Below are 22,238 nucleotides of genomic sequence, written 5' to 3' on the forward strand. Positions count from 1 at the left end.
CAAGCTACAGAACATAAAGTACCAGAATTTTATTGGATGAGGCAAAGACTGAGAAACACTAGCTGACACTAAGTTTTTGGCATAATTCAACTAATAAGGCAGTAAGGACACATTTAGTTTTCAGATGTCTTTTTTTCCTGTCCCAATATAATAAGAATATTACTCATTTTCCTTTTTTTTTGGTGATAATCTTCCAGCCATATATCAACATACCTATTTTTAATTGTTTTTACGATACTGTGATCATACTGTCACATCTTTTATAACTTTTTTTTTTGCACTTAACTTTATGGGGAGCATTTTCCGATATTAGTAGTTATTCTTCCATAGCACTTTAAATGGGTACATGGTACCTAAACTTATCTAACCATTAACCTATTACTGAACATTTTTGTTTTCAAGGTCTTGCTATTATAGACTCCATATTGGCCATGACCATACCTTAGGTGGTACATAACTAACGCCTTAGGAAATGCTTGTAAGGGGATTTGCTTAGTAACATACAATAAAAAATCATAAAGATATGTTTTGAAATTTTTTTTTTGAAAGAATGAAAACTCTGCTAAATTGAAAGTCTTAGTGAAGACTTTCACTAAGAAGAGAATAGGTAACAAATTCCTGGACTTCCCTGGTGGTGCAGTGGTTGAGAATCGCCTGCCAATGTAGGGGACACGGGTTCAATTCCTGGTCTGGGAAGATCCCACATGCCACGGAGCAACTAAGCCCGCGTGCCTAGAGCCCGTGCTCTGCAACAACAGAAGCCACCGCAGTGAGAAGCCCGCGCTTGCCACAACTAGAGAAAGCCCGCGTGCAGCAACGAAGGCCCAACGCGGCCAAAAATAAATAAGTATATTTTTTTAAAGTAAAAATAACTTAATAAAAAGAAAAAAAAATTCCTATATCCTGAACATGGGGACATAGAGGGATATCAGGAAACAGACAAAGCCACAGACATCTTAAATATTGATTTTATTAAATATAGGAATGAGGTCACTTCACAGTTGAGGTTGAATGCTTTAGATTATGGTCCCAGGGGATTTGTTCTTCTGTATACTTTGTGGAAAAGTTTGAGAAAGAGAACTATAAATGAACATACAAGCATACTGAATTAAGGTACTTAACGTTCATTATGGCTTGGTTTTAAGATAATATGACTATATACCATAAAACGTCAATAAAGATATTAACAGGGTTTATTATAATAGGCTTTAATTGTTTTAAGATGTTGATTTCAATTACCAACTACTGAAAACAATGACACTATTAGAGTAAAAAAAATTACTTGGTAGTATGATTCATTTCAAGGTACAGCATTTCATACCTGGTTTGGCAATACAACCATATTGCTTATTAAAAAACAAAAATGTTGTCTTTTACCCAGTGCATGATTTAAGAGCTATACAATGTGTATTTGGCTACATTTTAAGATTTCAGCCATTGAAAACTGAGCCCTTTAAGCAAGGCATCATCAGAAGCTCTTTAAAGGTAATACATTATCACTATAGATCTGATATACACTGAAGCCAATTTTTAAACCACACTTCTGCAACAGATACTAAAATACACATAGACAGTAAATAAACCTAAAGAGCATTTTTTTGCTGCCTAACACCTGATGGTCAAAAAGATTAGTTTTGACAACCAGTTACTTGGAAGAAGGGCTTGACAACACAGTGCACACAACTAAAATGACAGCTAAAAAAATGGCATAAGGTTAATACAAACACACACACACACACACACACACACACACACACACACACACACACACCCCACCCCCCCGCGCCAAACAAAAAGACAGTGTGCTTTTTCATGACAACTTCTTTCTGGTATTCATTGGTGGAATGGGATCTTTCTATAAACGTGAAAAAGGAGACATGATAGACAGGTTTCTTCTTTAAGTTTATCATTTACCTTTACGGAATCAAAACAAAAACAAAGCCTACTTGTGATTTCTATTACAAGCATCCTCTTCACAAAAGGAAAAAAAGTGAAGGGGAGAAATAATATGAAAGAAAATACCACATACATTTGATAACTCTGCATTTTATATTTAATGCCCTTGGCAATAGGTTTATCACTTTCTCAGGTCACTGCATAGCATTTAAGGACAGAAAAGGCTTTGGAGCTGAATTTGCAAAGCATTTAGAAGCATACCAATTCCTAAGGAATCTTCTTATATGAGGGGGAAAAAAAAAAGGCGCTAAAAATGATGGTGGTAAGAGGAAACGATTAAAAAAGAAAACTCCATTTTGACGAGGCAGGTTAAATAGTGTTAAATAGACAGCCTCTATATATGATATTAAAAAACTGGAACTCTTCCTAATCTTTTCAAAGTTTTGATGTCTTTACAACAAAACACAGTTCCCACCCCCCCTCAATATTTTAGCAGCTATGTGCCAGGCTGTATATTCCTAGGGACACTTGTTTCACATTATCTTACTTATCCTCACAAGTGGTAACTTAAGTCAGTGTTCTCAATGGAGCATGAAAACAACAACTGTTTAAAATAATGAGATGTTATTTTCAGGACATACAAGCTTATTACAACATTAATAAAAATTAGGATCTGTAGTTGTTGGAGAGATAAATAAGTGAGCAGAAAGATAAATATTATGTGGGAAAAGTAAGGACTAGTTTTGTTTTTATTTCAATATTAACTAGTAACATCTAGCTAACCTTACAAATACACTTATCTCTCCCGCTGCCTTGGGGTGAAATGAGGTAACTTTTCTACATCTTAAAAAAAGCCTGTAAAAAGAAGAGAACTTGGGAAAAAGAAAGAAAAAAAAAAACTAAAGAAGACAACTACCTTCTTTCGGGGTATAATTCTCTACCAATAACCATTTCCCGTGACTGCTTCCCCTCAAAATACTTCTAAAACCTGAACACCCAGAGAAAAATGTTTATATAGCATATATTTATTCATGGAACTGCTCAAAGTATGGACTTAAAGTTCTATATAAGTATGCAATGCCCAGTACTTACTGATTAACTGTTGATGAAGACAGGGCAATAGCATTTTGGCTCCACCATCTAGCTCAACTGCAATCAATTAAAGAGATTCACGGAGAATATGCAGGTTCTAGATCAGTCCCAAAAAGCATATTTTGGGGTGAGCCTATCAACTAAAATAGTAAAAAAAAAAAAAAAAAAAAATTAGCTTTTTTGGTGGCACATAAAGTACTTACTTAGTATATGGGAGTTAAAATAAGATTATCATAAAACATGAAATATTTTTACTTCATAACTAACACGTAATTTTTTCCCCAGAAATGATCAGGCTAGTTTTTGTCCCTTGTGAATGAAGGGAAAAAAACTTTATTCTCACACCAAATTTTAGTCAAACAGATTGACAATTTTTGTAACGGTAAGGAACATACACTTAATTTCTCCCTGAACCTTAACTAAGTCTCTAAATCTTAACCTAATAAATGTATCTTACCACCACTACAGCATAACAGTAAAAAGGTAAGTTTTTGGTGTATTATCAGCACGTCTTTAAACGTTTAAATGCTGATAAATTATTCAAATTACTAAATAAATAAATAGAAAAAAATGCAGTGACACACAAAGTTATTTGAAACCCAAGTTTAAGAGCAGCTCAAAGAAAAAAAATCTGAAGTAATGGAAAAATATGAAAATCCTTCCCTGAAAAATAGTTTTTCTCTCTGTAAAACTTTCAACACAATGCAAGAATGTCTTACTTGAACTGGAGCTTAAAAGCTATAAATGGTTGTCTTCGGGAAATCAAAATAAAGGTAAAATCGATAAAAGATAAAATACTTCCAAACGGTATTACTGTAAGTTTAAAATACTGAACATTAGGAAGTAATCCTACAGAATACGCTTTTTGTCAAATGTCCCAAGAAGCAGCCTCACCTACGATCAGAAAGAAGGTGCACAACGATGAGTCAAGTTACGAGAAAATAACCATTGAATGTGAATTTCCAAATTCAATCAGGGAAAGGGAGCCCTGACTTTTACATTTCACAGATTAATCACCTCTCCTTATCTACACCGAATTTTTATTCTAAAAACACATGCTGTACCATTCAACTGCATAGAATTGGCCACTTCTACCCTCAAACCTATGCCGCAAATTCCCTAAAGATTCTCAAAGTCTGTTTTAAAGGACGAAGAAAATTAAAAAATTTTAAAACTTCCTCGGAACTCGTCAAAATACGACAATCCCTATGTTGCAGGCTCATTTTCCTGTTCTCTGCCGGGTTAGGGCTGTCTCCCCGCACTTCAGCTCCTATGTTTCCCTTTTAAAAGAGACTCAGGCTGACAGTGATGGTTCGGTCAGCAACCCCGATCCCTTCCGCTTAGGCCATGAACAGCTGAGCGAGAGTGAACCCCAAAAGGTGGGAGAAGAGTCGAAGAGGCGAAAAGGTAAGAGGAAAAAATAGGGGGTGCGGTGGGGTGGCGCGAGACAAGCCCCAACTCTCTCGATCCCATCCAAGCTCACCTCTCCTTCACTGTACCAAATAAAAACGAAAAGGTAACAAAAACGTAAAAAAGAAACCCTACGAAAAAGCAAGGAAGGCTTCCTTACTCTCGGGGTTCCCGGGCCCGATTCTCTCGCCAATCTCCCGGCCCACCCCACCCCACCCCCCAGGGGTCCCGGCGCCATTTAGCTCCTACGAAGCCGCCGCCATTTTCCGCCCCCGCCGGATCGCTAGCTGTGCCTCGGCGGCTGCTCGCTACCCCGCTCTGCAGCCCACGCCACCGCCACAGGCCCGGCCCCGAGAGGGAGGCCCTGGCGTGAGCGTGCGGGGACTGCAGCTTCAGCGTCACGAAGGCCCAACTCCCACCCCGCCCGCGGTGCCCGAGCGCCGGCAGCTGGCGCCGGCCGGCGAGAGCAGGCGGGCAGCAAGGGGGCCGGACAGGCTCCACTGGGCGGAGCGGCCCTAGCGGCGCCTAGGACCTGAAGCTTCCATCGCACTTACTTCCTGTTTTGGGTCCGGGCACTTTGGAAGAACCAGGATGGAGGCTCCAAAAAATACCAGGATGGAGGAAGCAGCCACGGGCAAGAGTGGCTGCAGCTGGAGTGAGCGAGCGCGACAAGCCACCGGAAACGGAGCTACGGCCGCGCCCCGCCCCCAGCCCCCGCGCGCTCCCCCGCCCGGCCTCCTCTCCCTGGGGGCGGCCCTGCGCGCTGGCCGTGGCGTCACTTCCGGCCAAGTCGGAGCGCGAAAAAAGGTCCTTGGTTATTTGAGCTTCGAGACCCGTCTGAGTGGGAGTTGTTCGTTGTCTGCTCTTTTCTCCTCCTCCTACAAGGAAATAGGTACTGACTGCTGCCATGAAGGAGGACCTTCTTTCTTTGGCGCAACTGTGGTTTTCCTGGCTCGGCGACAGTTGGGCCTTGCCAGCCGACTTTCGTAATTATTCTGGGCCTCGGAGCGGAGGGAGCCTCGCGTGTGGAACTGTTAGAAAGCGGGGTCTGGGTGCAGACGATAACCGGGAATTGTATGTCTGGCTCTTCTGACTGGGTCTGCCTTGCCGTAGGTGCGTAGAGGTGTTACCCGTTGGGCGTATGATGCAATTCTTGGTGAAATGTATCCTGTGTGAATATGCTGTTCTGTAGTGCACAGTACGCCTTATAAAGCACGGCTTTTCTAAAGTGGATGCTCTTCAGCTAGCCTGGGGAGCTTTCAGGGAAGACCAATACTCGGCCCCGCCCCCAGAGAGTCTTTAAGCTTCCAGAGACTCCTGCAGAGATTTTTGTTTTGAAAGAGTCCTGAAAATTTTTTTAATTAATTTTTTTTACTGGAGTATAGTTGATTTACAATGTTGTGTTAGTTTCTGCTGTACAGCGAGTCAGTTATACATGTACATATGTCCACTCTTTTTTAGAGTCTGTTCCCATATAGGTCATTACAGAGCTGGGAATAGAGTTCCCTGGGCTATACAGTAGGTTCTCGTTACGTAGCTCTTTTATTTAAAGTAGTGTGTATATGTCAATCCCAATCTCCCAAAGAGTTCCGAAGATTTTAGTGGTCGGAACCCTGTTACAACTCTTCTTAGGATTCATTTCACTTGTTTATAAAATTGATTTATTGTACGCTGCTTTTCTTTTGCTAGTGGGATGAGAGGAGTTTAGAAATTAGATTAGACAAATGTTCTTGCATCCAGCAACTATGTGTAGACTTAACACTACATTGTCACAATGGGAGTGTAGTGAGCATCGGTTGTAAAGATCAAATGAAGACCGTCAAGAGTGTGTATACTACGTCTTGAATTAGTCTTAACTAATGAAGTTGATAATGCTTAGTGATTTATTTTCCTCTCTTTTGGCTTTAAAAAAAATGTTTTTTGCAACCCCGGTTTCTTTTGAATACAAAATGTAGTTGGAAGACTTCGTGGAAGTGACACTAATTCATTGAAGAAAGGGGAAAAAGTACACACTGAAATGGGTTTAGTTAGATAAATATTTGTTTCGATTTTAAGCCAAATGTACACAGTTTTCACCAGTAGTCCACATTATCTATTCTTTGGGGTAACTGTCTCACTCATAAATGTTGCATTTCATAAAAGAGAGTGTAAAACGAAATACCATCACACACCAATTAGAAGTGCTAAAATCCCAAACTCTGACAACACCAAGGGCCGATGACGCTTTGGAGCAATAGGAACTCTCATTCATTGATAGAGGGAATGCAGAATGGTACAACCACTTTGGAAGACAGTTTGGTGGTTTCTTACAGAGCTAAGCATATTCTTACCATGTGATCCATTAATTGCTCCTTGATATTTACCCCAAATAGTTGAAACCTTACCTCCACATAAAAAGCTGCACAGAGATATTTATACCAACTTCATTGTAATTGCCAAAACTTAGAAGCAACCAAGATGTGCTTCAATAGGTGAATGGATAAACTGTGGTACATCCATACAATCGAGTATTCAGTGCTAAAAAGAATTGAGCTGTCGAGCCATGAAAAGATGTGGAGGAATCTTAAATGCATGCCACTAAGTGAAAGAAGTCTATCTGAAAAGGCTAACTACTGAATGATTCCAACTATCTGACTTTCTGGAAAGGGCAAAACTATGGAGATAGTAAAAAGACCAGTAGTTGCCAGGGTTTGAGGCCAGAGGAAGAGAAATAGGTGGAGCACAGAGGATTTTTTAAGGCAGCGAAATGATTTTGTATAATGCTGTAATGGTAGATACATGGCATTATACATTTATCAAAACCCGTACAATATACAACACAGATAGTGAACCCTAATGTAACCCACGGACTTTGGTTGTTAATGATATATCAGTGTTGGTTCATCATTTGCAAATAAATGTACCACTGCGGTGGGGTATGTTGATAATGTTCATGTGTAGGGCAGCGACGATGTGGGAAGTCTCTGTGTCTTCCCCTCAATTTTGCTGTGAATCTTAAACTGTCCCCCAAAATAAGGTCTATTTAAAAAGAAGAAAATATAAAAGGGCCTGGATTTGGACAAGGTTAGCTAACATTTTTTGAGTGCTTATGTGTCATTTAAATGCTTTACGTATATTAAACACATTTAATGTTCACAAGTGCCAAAGCTTCAGTATAGTTATTACAAATGATTCCCATTTTAGACAAGAACCAAAAAAGTGAAGGAATGTGTCCAAGGAAACAGCAAATAAATGGTAGAGTCAGAATGAAAGCCTCAGCTCCAGAGCCTATGCTCTGAACTACCCTTCTGCAGCTCAAAAAGTACACTTTGGCAACAGTCTTTTTATAATGAAAAATTATTACAACCAGTTTCCAGAGTCTTTACTGAACTGGAAGAAGGATACATTTGACCAATTTTCAAAAATAACTGTCAAGAGCAGCATTTTATTGCATCTAACTTTATTACCAGTTTGTGGTAATCGCTGCATCCCACTGTGGTTATGGCATGTATCGTTCAGTTTTTAAATGAGTATATAAATAATAGATAACCAACACCACGAGGCAGGAGAGTGATGTGGTATAGATGTTGACGTCAGACCCGAGTGTGAATCTTGACTTTATTGCTTAGCGGTGGATATGGTACTTCGCATCTTTAAGCTTCGTTTGCTTTTGAAAAGTGGGGATGCTAAAATCTATCTCCCAGAATAATGTAGGCAACATGCTTTGCACAGAGCCTGTCATATGTAGTAAGCACTTAAATACGGAAACTAATAAACCCGTGAACCAGAAAAGCAATTAAATTACTCAAAGTGGAGTTCTAATGATATAATAGTTACATAGGTAAAATTGTTAACATTACCATTTATGAGGAATTGGTTCTTAATTAGCTACATTTTCCACAAAGCATTACTGTGTAGGATTCTTTTTCACTGAGGCATAAGAGAGTGTTATCTAAATTATAGTTGCTACCCATTCTCTTCTGAAAAATCTTAGGTTAGTCTGCACTTTGCTGTTAATTCCCTGAAAAAAGTCAAGTGCATCCTCATAATTAATTCTTCCTTTCTGGGTGAGTTTCTTTCATAATTACCTTTTCCCAAAGTCAACTGGTGTTTACTTGGGGAAAACAAGTGTATTTTAGTATTAGTTTTAATACATAATTTTAAAAGTAAACCTATAATAGTAACACCTCTATATCTTTAACATTCATTATCAATGTAAGACTATCCAAAGTTTAAACCTAGAGCAACTTCCTGCAATTATAATTCTCAGTGTTTCCTACCTCACTACTTAGTATGTACCTAGGGAATGCATGAGATTTTTAATATTATCCTAGGATTTACCTAATTAGTAATTATTTTGTAGAAAAAAGTGAAAAATAGTTCTTTCATAAATAGAAGGTATTATAAAAGTATAGCACAGTTATGGTATTTACTGCATTTGCTAGTTATGATTAGCTCTGTTGGACTCCAGATTTTTTATAACACTTTCATGAACCTCATCAGCAATAGAATATTGATGAAATGACCTTCCTTTTTTGAAAGGTTGATATGTTAATATAAAAGTGTTTCAAATACTGAGAGGCTGGTTTTATTGTTTAATGATTGTCTCATGTCCTGGATGTCATGATTCAGAATAAAGAGATGTTTCCAAGGACTTCTGTTCAAAGTAAATGAAAAATATAATTATTGAGTAGCCCATTTTCTTTCTACACAGTCTTTGAGTCCTATTAATACAACTGATGTGTATGCACTGGAAGCCCTGCCAGAATTTCCGGCAAGCTGATGGGGATTCCTGTGCTAATAGAGGAATGAGCAAACTGTCCCTAGTTAGGCCAACACATCAGGCTCTTCCAAGTCCTCTTCTGTCTGAGATTCCTCCTCCAGGCTTTTGTCTGGGACTTACGGCACTCCATCTCATAACCCCTTTCCTGCTCCCCATTTCATGTCAGTGTCTCATCCCTACACCTCTTTTAATCTTTCAGCCTGGTTACCTCTTCACTTAATTTTCTTCTGCAGTAGAGCTTTACTGAGGCCTATTCATGGAACATTAGCAAAAATTGGTTCTTCTTCCAGTTAGGAGAATGGAGAACTAAGACTTCAGATCTTCCCAGCAAGTGAGGATGGAAGTTTTCATTCTGTCCTTGAAAATTTTGTGGGCAAAATGAAACAGAAACAGTTAAGTTACTTTACTAAAATTGGGAGAATGTTTGAACCCAGATTCAAATATCTCTTCCTTTATAGTCTGGCCTAGAAGGGAGAGGGACCATATATTGGTAAATCAACCGGTAATTGCCAGTGTGGTAAGTTCTAAACTCTGAAGGTGAACTTTATGTAGGGAGTTCAGAGCTGGGTTTTCTGAGAAGACACTTGAGCAGGGACTGGAAAGGTGACAAATTACCAGAGTAGGGGGCGGGAGGTGGGAAGGCATTTGTTCAGGTAGTGTGGGAAAGAGTGTGTTTGTAGAAAGCAACTGGTCTATAATGTTTATAAAATGGTTAGAGCACAGTGCTGGTAAGTATTAGGCTCAGTCTCTTGCTGATGTTAACTGAGTTTAACCCCATTCCCCTAAGGCTGGACCATCTGCTGCCTCTGCTGTGTCTTATAGCTTCAGTTTGCCAGCATCTGGTATGCTGCCTCAACTTAGCAGACACTTAGATGTTTGTTGAGTTCAAAGATAATTGTGTCTTAAGCCAGGAGATCAGAAACCTAGCCATTTTTATTTTTTGGCAGGAGAGCTCAGTCTTTATTCAGATAGTGTCACTACTCGGGCAACTCTGGAATGAAACAAACAAATGTTACCTTTATTATTGCTCTAGTAGAAGGAGGTTATTTTAACAAGATGGCACAAGTTTGGACTTATTCTAAACTTTATTACCCAAATCTTGTCCATCTAGATGCAGTATTTTAAGGATAGAAGTGTGCATTTTAACCAGCAGATGTCCTTATTGTTCAGCAAGATTTTTCTTTTTTCCCCAGACCAGTATCTACAACAGTAGATGGGAATTCTGTGCCTTTAATTTGTTAGTGATAAGCTGTGGTAGACAAATGACAAGCCTCAACAATAGTAAAACCAAAGGGATTATGCTTTGAAATTCAAATGTGAAAGGCCCTCTCACATTTAATGACTTGTCATTGATTAATTCCCTTCTCTTTTATTTGATGTATATCTAATTCCCTTGCCCAGAATATGCAGTGACAGAGAAAGAAACAAGGAACCTGCATAACCTTTATAGCTTCCAGGAGTTTGCACATTTGTGATACATCCATTCCTTCCTTTCGTTCAGCAGACCTTCGTGAGCATGTCCTTTGTATTGAGCACTGTCCTAGGCATAGGGAATATGGTAGTGGTCAAGAGAGACAAGGGATGGAGGAGCTTACATTATAGTAGTTTTTTTCCAACGTGTCTTTGTATAAAACTCTTAGTTAACTCTTGCAATTTACTAAATTATTGCAACTGCCCATGAAACTTGCTCATAATTAACAAATCAATGAGGGATTAAGACAAAATATGAATCAAATCACTTAGTATCATCAGATTGATCTAAACTGCAAATATTAGGAAAGATGGACCGATTTCTTGGTCTTGCTTAGTCAAAGCACTTTGAAACATATCTGGCAAATAGTAGGTGCTCAAAAATGTCAGATATTATTATTTGTCTTTATCCATCGTAACAAGAAATAATGAAAAGCAGGAAAAGAGAATTGTTGCCTTATTTGTTGAGTAGGATTTCTTAGGGCAACAATTTTATTTCAGTGAAGAGGGTTGGGATATAAAAAATTCTTTAATATATTAAGATTTATATTGAAATCATAATAGCTAGCAAGTAGTCTTTCTAGATATCTTTTAAACTTATTTTAAATTGCGTTTCATAGTGGCAGTCTATTGCTGAAAGGTATGGAAAGGGATATCATAAGTTCCATTGTTTTACATTTTTTGTTTCTCTGAAACTGTTCCTTGGAAATTGGCCTGTTTTCATGTTTCTGGGCAAAGTGTTTTAAGCACTAGAGAAAGTGATATGGCCTCTTACTTAAGGATGCATTGGTTAGCCTTAATATACATGCAACAGATACATACAGACACATGCAAGGTAAATGTTTTTCTTGACCTGAAATTGTTAGAGGTAAAATCTAAACTCAGTAGGAAACACTGTTTTTCAAGCAAGCTATTCCTCCCCCCAAATTACCTGAAATATATCAATCTAGTCTTATAATACCTACCTAATTTAAGAATATCTACATTATATATATATTTATATATATATTAAAAAAAATTATTCAATTGAAGTATAGTTGATTTACAATGTTGTGTTAATTTCTGCTGTACAGCAAAGTGATTGTTATACATATATATACATTCTTTTTCATATCCTTTTCCGTTGTGGTTTATCACAGGATATTGAATATAGTTCCCTGTGCTATACAGGAGGACGTTGTTGTTTATCCCTCCTATATATAATAGTTTGCATCTGCTAATCCCAAACTCCCAATCCTTCCCTTCCCCACCCTCACCCCCACTTGCAACCACTAGTCTGTTCTCTTATGTCTGTGAGTCTGTTTCTGTTTCATAAAGAATATCTATCTTATATTAAATATAACCATAGTAAATTAAATTCCAGAGCATAATACCTTTGTTATAAAACTGCACCTTAGGGCTTCCCTGGTGGCGCAGTGGTTGAGAGTCCGCCTGCCGATGCAGGGGACATGGGTTCGTGCCCAGGTCTGGGAGGATCCCACATGCCGCAGAGCGGCTGGGCCCGTGAGCCATGCGCTCCGCAACAGGAGACGCCACAACAGTGAGAGGCCCACGAACCGGAAAAAAAAACAAAAAACAAAAAACTGCACCTTAAGTGGACAGACCTGGTGAAGACATGTAATATATAATTGTTAATTGAATGAAATTGGGAATAACAGGATTAGGAAAGCAGAGTTTCTATGGGCCATCTTTCAGACTTGTGAATATTATTATTATATATAATCATATAATTGCAGCCACTGCAGCAGTATTATATTAGCAAACCTAGGGTAAAAAAAGACATGTAACTTCAGCAGTGAGAGTATCACTAATGTTTTTTCCTGTGTCTTTTATGTTTCTTTCCAGGTTACATTTATGCTGAATTTTAGTCTGTGATGGTTCAACCTGATGTAGCAAGACATAAGGCTATTACAGCCTTTGTTACTCCTTTCTCTATTTCCATTATAATTGGATAAGCTCATTTTTGTTGAACAAGAGCCCATTTTCACATGATACTGCAGTCTTTTCTCTCTTTTCCTTTTCCAAAGAGCCATCTGCTGTGGAATCATTCTCTGTTGAGCACACTCTTGATCTTGAGCCTGTAATAAATTTTCACAAGAGTCTCAGAAGAACCCATGCTGCTTTACCACTGTAGACCAATTGCAGGGAAATATGTGATACAACAGTGCCTCATATATAATGTTATAAATAACTGTGTTATTTGAAAAGGTCCTAGTAGGTATAGTATAAGCAGTCTGTCTCTTGCAATGGGTAAAAATGAAAATAAACCTGAAACCCTCTGCTTTTAGGGCTTTCCTACCTCTCTCGTCATCACAACTACACTTTTATAAAGTAATAAATTGAGGGAAGGATTTAGAAATTAGGTAGTCCTAGGATAGGTGGCTTATACCTAATGGTAGGATGCAATAAGTGACCAGTGTTCTCCTACCCTTTCCGTATTCATTTGGTAGGAAAATCTGATATTATCAGATATTTTATTTTTATTAAATTTAAAATAGGAATCAAAATGGTTGAATTCACTTCTTTTTATTGTTGTTTAAGCAAACAAAAGGTGAAATTCAACCCCAAGTAACTTTTTTTAAAGTCGTAGATTGTACACTATAGGTTTGCAATGAATGAGTCTGTCATTTCCTAAGCAACAGGCCTTCAGGGACCTCCTCAGACTCTAATAGCTATTCCTTCTACTCTGTCAACAAATTACCTTTACAGAGACTTTTAAGCATTAACTTCCTCAGCAGCCTGCTGCCCCCCCCCCGCCCCTGCTTATGTGCTCATCTGAGCTCATACTAAACTCCTTTCCTCCAATCCTAGAGATGTTCCTTCTCTTATTCAAAGCTAATCACTTCTTTTTTTTTTTACATCTTTATTCGAGTATAATTGCTTTACAATGGTGTGTTAGTTTCTGCTTTATAACAAAGTGAATCAGTTATACGTATACATATGTTCCCATATCTCTTCCCTTTTGCGTCTCCATCCCTCCCAACCTCCCTATCCCACTCCTCTAGGTGGTCACAAAGCACCTAGCTGATCTCCCTGTTCTATGCGGCTGCTTCCCCCTAGCTATCTATTTTACGTTTGGTAGTGTATATATGTCCATGCCACTCTCTCACTTTGTCACAGTTTACCCTTCCCCGTCCCCATATCCTCAAGTCCATTCTCTAATAGGTCTGTGTCTTTATTCCTATCTTACCCCTAGGTTCTTCATGACATTTTTTTCTCTTAAATTCCATATATATGTGTTAGCATACGGTATTTGTCTTTCTCTTTCTGACTTACTTCACTCTGTATGACAGACTCTAGGTCCATCCACCTCATTACAAATAGCTCAATTTCGTTTCTTTTTATGGCTGAGTAATATTCCATTGTATATATGTGCCACATCTTCTTTATCCATTCATCCGATGATGGGCACTTAGGTTGTTTCCATCTCCTGGCTATGGTAAATAGAGTTGCAATGAACGTTTTGGTACACGAGTCTTTTTGAATTATGGTTTTCTCAGGGTATATGCCCAGTAGTGGCATTGCTGGGTCATATGGTAGTTCTATTTGTAGTTTTTTAAGGAACCTCCATACTGTTCTCCATAGTGGCTGAACCAATTCACATTCCCACCAGCAGTGCAAGAGTGTTCCCTTTTCTCCCCACCCTCTCCAGCATTTATTGTTTCTAGACTTTTTGATGATGGCCATTCTGACTGGTGTGAGATGGTATCTCATTGTAGTTTTGATTTGCATTTCTCTAATGATTAATGATGTTGAGCATTCTTTCATGTGTTTGTTGGCAGTCTGTATATCTTCTTTGGAGAAATGTCTATTTAGGTCTTCTGCCCATTTTTGGAATTTTTTTTTTTTTTTTGTTATTGAGCTGCATGTGCTGCTTCTAAATTTTGGAGATTAATCCTTTGTCAGTTGCTTTATTTGCAAATATTTTCTCCCATTCTGAGGGTTGTCTTTTCGTCTTGTTTATGGTTTCCTTTGCTGTGCAAAAGCTTTGCAGTTTCATTAGGTCCCATTTGTTTATTTTTGTTTTTATTTCCATTTCTCTAGGAGGTGGGTCAAAAAGGATCTTGCTGTGATTTATGTCATAGAGTGTTCTGCCTATGTTTTCCTCTAAGAGTTTGATAGTTTCTGGCCTTACATTTAGGTCTTTAATCCATTTTGAGCTTATTTTTGTGTATGGTGTTAGGGAGTGATCTAATCTCATACTTTTACATGTACCTGTCCAGTTTTCCCAGCACCACTTATTGAAGAGGCTGTCCTTTCTCCACTGTACATTCCTGCCTCCTTTGTCAAAGATAAGGTGACCATATGTGTGTGGGTTTATCTCTGGGCTTTCTATCCTGTTCCATTGATCTATTTTTCTGTTTTTGTGCCAGTACCATACTGTCTTGATTACTGTAGCTTTGTAGTATAGTCTGAAGTGCGGGAGCCTGATTCCTCCAGCTCCGTTTTATGTTCTCAAGATTGCTTTGGCTATTCGGGGTCTTTTGTGTTTCCATACAAATAGTTAATTTTTTGTTCTAGTTCTGTGAAAAATGCCAGTGGTAGTTTGATAGGGATTGCATTGAATCTGTAAGTTGCTTTGGGTAGTAGAGTCATTTTCACAATGTTGATTCTTCCAATCCAAGAACATGGTATATCTCTCCATCTATTTGTATCATCTTTAATTTCTTTCATCAGTGTCTTATAATTTTCTGCATACAGGTCTTTTGTCTCCTTAGGTAGGTTTATTCCTAGATATTCTTTTTGTTGCAATGGTAAATGGGAGTGTTTTCTTGATTTCACTTTCAGATTTTTCATCATTAGTGTATAGGAATGCCAGAGATTTCTGTGCATTAATTTTGTATCCTGCCACTTTACCGAATTCATTGATTAGCTCTAGTAGTTTTCTGGTAGCATCTTTAGGATTCTCTATGTATAGTATCATGTCATCTGCAAACAGTGACAGCTTTACCTCTTCTTTTCCGATTTGGATTCCTTTTATTTCCTTTTCTTCTCTGATTGCTGTGGCTAAAACTTACAAAACTATGTTGAAAAGGAGTGGTGAGTGTGGGCAACCTTGTCTTGTTCCTGATCTTAGTGGAAATGGTTTCAGATTTTCACCATTGAGGACGATGTTGGCTGTGGGTTTGTCATATATGGCCTTTATTATGTTGAGAAAAGTTCCCTCTCTACCTACTTTCTGCAGGGTTTTTATCACAAATGGGTGTTGAATTTTGTTGAAAGCTTTCTCTGCATCTATTGAGATGACCATATTGTTTTTCTCCTTCAGTTTGTTAATATGGTGTATCACGTTGATTGATTTGCGTTTATTGAAGAATCCTTGCATTCCTGGAATAAACCCCACTTGATCATGGTGTATGATCCGTTTAATGTGCTGTTGGATTCTGTTTGCTAGTATTTTGTTGGGGATTTTTGCATCTATGTTCATCAGTGATATTGCCCTGTAGTTTTCTTTCTTTGTGACGTCTTTGTCTGGTTTTGACATCAGGGTGATGGTGGCCTCGTAGAATGAGTTTGGGAGTTTTCCTCCCTCTGCTATATTTTGGAAGAGTTTGAGAAGGATAGGTGTTAGCTCTTCTCTAAATGTTTGATAGAATTCGCCTGTGAAGCCATCTGATCCTGGGCTTTTGTTTGTTGGAAGATTTTTAATCACAGTTTCAATTTCAGTGCTTGTGATTGGCCTGTTCATATTTTCTATTTCTTCCTGATTCAGTCTTGGCAGGTTGTGCGTTTCTCAGAATTTGTCCATTTCTTCCAGGTTGTCCATTTTATTGGCATAGAGTTGCTTGTAGTAATCTCTCATGATCTTTTGTATTTCTGCAGTGTCAGTTGTTACTTCTCCTTTTTCATTTCTAATTCTATTGATTTGAGTCTTCTCCCTTTTTTTCTTGATGAGTCTGGCTAATGGTTTATCAATTTTGTTTATCTTCTCAATGAACCAGCTTTTAGTTTTGTTGATCTTTGCTATCATTTCCTTCATTTCTTTTTCATTTATTTCTGATTTGATCTTTATGATTTCTTTCCTTCTTCTAACTTTGGGGTTTTTTTGTTCTTCTTTCTCTAATTGCTTTAGGTGCAAGGTTAGGTTGTTTATTCAAGATGTTTCCTGTTTCTTAAGGTAGGATTGTATTGCTATAAACTTCCCTCTTAGAACTGCATTTGCTGCATCCCATAGGTTTTGGGTTGTCGTGTCTCCATTGTCATTTGTTTCTAGGTATTTTTTGATTTCCTCTTTGATTTCTTCAGTGATCACTTCGTTATTAAGTAGTGTATTGTTTAGCCTCCATGTGTTTGTATTTTTTACAGATCGTTTCCTGTAATTGATATCTAGTCTCATAGAATTGTGGTTGGAAAAGATACTTGATACAATTTCAATTTTCTTAAATTTACTGAGGCTTGATTTGTGACCCAAGGTATGATCTATCCTGGAGAATGTTCCATGAGCACTTGAGAAAAATGTGTATTCTGTTGTTTTTGGATGGAATGTCCTATAAATATCAATTAAGTCCATCTTGTTTAATGTATCATTTAAAGCTTGTGTTTCCTTATTTATTTTAATTTTGGATAATCTGTCCATTGGTGAAAGTGGGATGTTAAATTCCCCTACTATGATTGTGTTACTGTCGATTTCCCCTTTTATGGCTGTTAGTATTTGCCTTATGTATTGAGGTGCTCCTATGTTGGTGCATATATAGTTGTTATATCTTCTTCTTGGATCAATCCCTTGATCATTATGTAGTGTCCTTCTTTGTCTCTTCTAATAGTCTTTATTTTAAAGTCTCTTTTGTCTGATATGAGAATTGCTACTCCAGCTTTCTTTTGGTTTCCATTTGCATGGAATATCTTTTTCCATCCCCTTACTTTCAGTCTGTATGTGTCTCTAGGTCTGAAGTGGGTCTCTTGTAGACAGCAAAAAAATGGTCTTGTTTTTGTATCCATTCAACTAGTCTGTGTCTTTTGGTGGGAGCATTTAATCCGTTTACATTTAAGGTAATTATCAATATGTATGTTCTCTTAATTGTTTTGGGTTTGTTTTTATAGGTCTTTTCCTTCTCTTGTGTTTCTTGCCTAGGGAAGATCCTTTAGCATTTGTTGTAGAGCTGGTTTGGTGGTGCTGAACTCTCTCAGCTTTTGCTTGTCTGTAAAGGTTTTAATTTCTCCATCAAATCTGAATGAGATCCTTGCTGGGTAGAGTAATCTTGGTTGCAGGTTTTTCTCCTTCATCACTTTAAACATGTCCTGCCAGTCCCTTCTGGCTTGCAGAGTTTCTGCTGAAAGATCAGCTGTTAACCTTATGGGGATTCCCTTGTGTGTTATTTGTTGTTTTTCCCTTGCTGATTTTAATATGTTTTCTTTGTAATTAATTTTTGACAGTTTGAATAATATGTGTCTTGGCGTATTTCTCCTTGGATTTATCCTGTATGGGACTCTCTGTGCTTCCTGGACTTGATTAACTATTTCCTTTCCCATATTAGGGAAGTTTTCAACTATAATCTCTTCAAATATTTTCTCAGTCCCTTTCTTTTTCTCTTCTTCTTCTGGAACCCCTATAATTCGAATGTTGGTGTGTTTAATGTTGTCCCAGAGGTCTCTGAGACTGTCCTCAGTTCTTTTCATTCTGTTTTCTTTATTCTGCTCTGCAGTAGTTATTTCCACTATTTTATCTTCCAGGTCACTTATCCGTTCTTCTGCCTCAGTTATTCTGCTATTGATTCCTTCTAGAGTATTTTTCGTTTCATTTATTGTGTTGTTCATCATTGCTTGTTTCATCTTTAGTTCTTCTGGGTCCTTGTTAAGTGTTTCTTACATTTTCTCTATTCTATTTCCAAGATTTTGGATCATCTTTACTATCATTATTCTGAATTCTTTTTCAGGTAGACTGCCCATTTCCTCTTCATTTGTTAGGTCTGGTGGGTTTTTATCTTGCTCCTTCATCTGCTGTGTGTTTTTCTGTCTTCTCATTTTGCTTATCTTACTGTGTTTGGGGTCTCCTTTTTGCAGGCTGCAGGTTCGTAGTTCCCGTTGTTTTTGGTATCTGTCCCCAGTGGGTTGTGTAGGCTTTCTGGTGGAGGGGACTAGTGCCTGTGTTCTGGTGGACGAGGCTGGATCTTGTCTTTCTGGTGGGCAGGTCCACGTCTGGTGGTGTGTTTTGGGGTGTCTGTGGACTTATTATGATTTTAAGCAGCCTCTCTGCTAATGGGTGGGGTTGTGTTCCTGTCTTGCTAGTTGTTTGGCATAGGGTGTCCAGTACTGTAGCTTGCTGGTCGTTGAGTGGAGCTGAGTCTTGGTATCGAGATGGAGATCTGTCGGAGATTTTCACCGTTTGATATTACGTGGAGCTGGGAGGTGTCTTGTGGACCACTGTCCTGAACTTGGCTCTCCCACCTCAGAGGCACAGCACTGACTCCTGGCTGCAGCACCAAGAGCCTTTCATCCACATGGCTCAGAATAAAAGGGAGAAAAAAATAGAAAGAAAGAAAGAAAGAGAAGGGAAGGAAGGAAGGAAGGAAAGAAAGGAAGGAAAGAAAGAAAGAAAGAAAGAAAAAAAGAAAGAAAAAAAATTTTTTTAAGTGAAAAAATAATAAATAGAAAACGGATGGATAGAACCCTGGGACAAATGGTGAAAGCAAAGCTATACAGACAAAATCTCACACAGAAGCATACACATACACACTCACAAAAAGAGGAATAGGGGAAAAAATAATAAATCTTGCTCTCAAAGTCCACCTCCTCAATTTGGGATGATTCGTTGTCTATTCATGTATTCCACAGATGCAGGGTACGTCAAGTTGATTGTGGAGATTTTATCCGCTACTCCTGAGGCTGCTGGGAGAGATTTCCCTTTCTCTTCTTTGTTTGCACAGCTCCCGGGGTTCAGTTTTGGATTTGGCCCCGCCTCTGCGTGTAGGTCACCGGAAGGCATCTGTTCTTCGTTCAGACAGGACGGGGTTAAAGGAGTCGCTGATTCGGGGACTTTGGCTCACTCAGGCCGTGGGGAGGGAGCAGTACGGATGCGGGGCGAGCCTGCGGCGGCAGAGGCCAGTGTAATGTTGCACCAGTCTGAGGCGCGCCATGTGTTATCTCCGGGGAAGTTGTCCCTGGATCCCGGGACCCTGGCAGTGGCGGGCTGCACAGGCTCTCGGGAGGGGCGGTGTGGATAGTGACCTGTGCTCACACACAGGCTTCTTGGTGGCGGCAGCAGCAGCCTTAGCGTCTCATGCCCGTCTCTGGGGTCCGCGCTTTTAGGCGCGGCTCGCGCGCATCTCTGGAGCTCCTTTAAGCAGCGCTCTTAATCCCCTCTCCTCGTGCACCAGGAAACAAAGAGGGAAGAAAGAGTCTCTTGCCTCTTCAACAGGTCCAGACTTTTCCCGGACTCCCTCCCGGCTAGCCGTGGCACACTAACCCCTTCAGGTTGTGTTCACACTGCCAACCCCAGTCCTCTCCCTGCGCTCCGACTGAAGCCCGAGCCTCAGCTCCCAGCCCTGCTCGCCCCGGCGGGTGAGCAGACTAGCCTTGGGCTGGTGAGTGCCGGTCGGCACCGGTCCTCTGTGCGGGAGTCTCTCCGCTTTGCCCTCTGCACCCCTGTTGCTGCACTCTCCTCCGCGGCTCTGAAGCTTCCCCCTCTGCCATCCGCAGTCTCCGCCCACGAAGGGGCTTCCTAGTGTGGAAACCTTTCCTCCTTCACAGCTCCCTCCCACTGGTGCAGGTCCCGTCTGTATTCTTTTGTCTCTGTTTATTCTTTTTTCTTTTGCCCTACCCAGGTACGTGGGGAGTTTCTTGCCTTTTGGGAGGTCTGAGGTCTTCTGCCAGTGTTCAGTAGGTGTTCTGTAGGAGTTGTTCCACGTGTAGATGTATTTTGCAACACATGATGGAGGAGAACTATCAGGAAGTATATGGTGACTTGAAGGGCCTTCAGTTTATCTTTTCTTCTAGTAGCTCTCTTCTCCTCTAGTAGCTCTCTTCTCTAGTAGCTCTCTTCTCCTCTAGTAGCTCTCTTCTCCACACTGCGTCTTCTTCTTTGGATCTCTAATGCCATTCAGTTTTCAAAATCTGCTCTCAGGAAAGCACCTTATAACTGCTAGTGTTGGAGGGTCTCCTGCAGAGGTGGGGGGTGGCTGTGTCTCACCATGAGGACAAGGACACTGGCAGCAGAAGTTCTGGGAAGTACTCTTTTCGTTAATCCCTTCTTTTGTGTTTTTTGATCTCATCTCCCTTGCAGGACTATGCTCATTCCTTCTTCTGTGTTTTCAACCATTATAGCCTGGTTTCTGCCTCCAACATGCCTCTGAAGATCATTAACGACTTCCACATTGTTAAATCCATGAAAATATTCTATTATCATTTACCTTAATTTTCAGCAGCATTTGCTCCTTAAATGACTATGTCATTCTTCTTTGAATACTCTTTTTTTCTTGACTTTGAGATACAATACTCTGGCATTCCTTCTACCTCTCCAAATGCTTCTTAGCTGGCCTGGCTTTTAAATTTCAGAGTTCTTCATGGTGACCTCCTAGGCCTACATCTCTTCCTCACACGATCCTCTTTCTAAGTGATGTCATCCACTCCAGTGGCTACAGTTGCTCTCTATACACTGATGACTCCTAAATTTATAACTCTGTTAATCTGTTATTCAAATGCCTTGTTGGATGTGGTACTTGGCTTAAATGTGGAAGGCTTACAATGTGGAAAATTGCATTTTCTAAACATGGCTGCAACAGTATTTCCCATCCAATGTGCTCTTCGTATAAAACAATTTGATACTCCTCCCATCAAGAGGTGGAGGTGTATGACTTCTCCCCGTGAAACTGGACAGGTTTTGTGGCCATTTTTAACCAATAAAGTATGTAGGAAGTGGTGCTATATGATTTCTGAAGATAGATTATAAAAGACCTGGCAGCCAACAAGTAAGCAGCCATCATATAAGCAGTCCACCTGCCATACTGTGAGGAAGCCCAAACTAGCCCATTCAGAAAAACCATGTGGAGAGGCACTAAGAACATAAAAAAGAAGGATGATTGGAGATCCCCTAGCTGCTCCAGCCTCCCCTCCAAATTAGTTATCTGTTGCTGCCTAACAAATTACCCCAAAATGTAGTGGCTTAAAACAGTAAGCATTTATTATCTCACAGTTTCTGTGGGTCAGGAATTCAAGAGGGCTTAGCTAGGTGATTTTCTTAGGGACTCTCATGAACTTGCTATCAAGACGTCAGCTGGAGCTTCAGTCATCTGAAGGCTTGACTGAGTCTAAAAGATCTAGTTCCCAGATGGCTTACTCATATGGCTGTTGGCAAGAGGCTTCATCCTTGGCTGTTGGCTGGGGGCTTCAGTTCCCACTCTGTGGGCCTTTCCATAGAGCTGCTTGAGTGTCCTCAAGCACAGGGCAACTGGCTTCCCCAAGAGCAAGTGATCCAAGAGTAAGGATGCTGCAGTGCCTTTAATGGCCTAGTTTCAGAGGTTACACATTGTCACTTATATTTTAATCCATTTATTAGAAGTAAGTCACTATGGTAAACCCACACTCAAGGGGATAGGAATTGGGGTCCACCTTTTGAAGGAATTTGTGGGCACCCTCCATCCATTGTTACAGTGCCCACCATTATCTGACTGCA

At 39.6% G+C, this 22,238-nt stretch overlaps 2 protein-coding genes across 6 annotated transcripts in view; one reads left to right on the forward strand and one right to left on the reverse strand.

Annotated features, from left to right (window-relative positions):
- DMTF1 (cyclin D binding myb like transcription factor 1) overlaps positions 1-5,091 on the reverse strand; it is a 44,024-nt gene extending 38,933 nt beyond the window's left edge. For 2 of the 4 annotated variants that reach the window (XM_004263422.3, XM_033440093.2), the window contains exons 1-2: positions 4,953-5,091; positions 2,989-3,128 (exon numbers count right to left, since the gene is read on the reverse strand). The gene's annotated coding sequence lies outside the window, so the exon portion shown is untranslated. The remainder of the gene's footprint in view (positions 1-2,988; positions 3,129-4,952) is intronic. The other 2 variants (XM_004263421.4, XM_033440099.2) reach the window with 1 other exon arrangement.
- Positions 5,092-5,100: 9 nt separating this feature from the next.
- ELAPOR2 (endosome-lysosome associated apoptosis and autophagy regulator family member 2) overlaps positions 5,101-22,238 on the forward strand; it is a 291,435-nt gene continuing 274,297 nt past the window's right edge. For both annotated transcript variants that reach the window (XM_049714889.1, XM_049714888.1), the window contains exon 1: positions 5,101-5,290. The gene's annotated coding sequence lies outside the window, so the exon portion shown is untranslated. The remainder of the gene's footprint in view (positions 5,291-22,238) is intronic.

This window comes from Orcinus orca, chromosome 9 (assembly GCF_937001465.1).
Source record: "Orcinus orca chromosome 9, mOrcOrc1.1, whole genome shotgun sequence".
NCBI classification, from domain to species: domain Eukaryota; kingdom Metazoa; phylum Chordata; class Mammalia; order Artiodactyla; family Delphinidae; genus Orcinus; species Orcinus orca.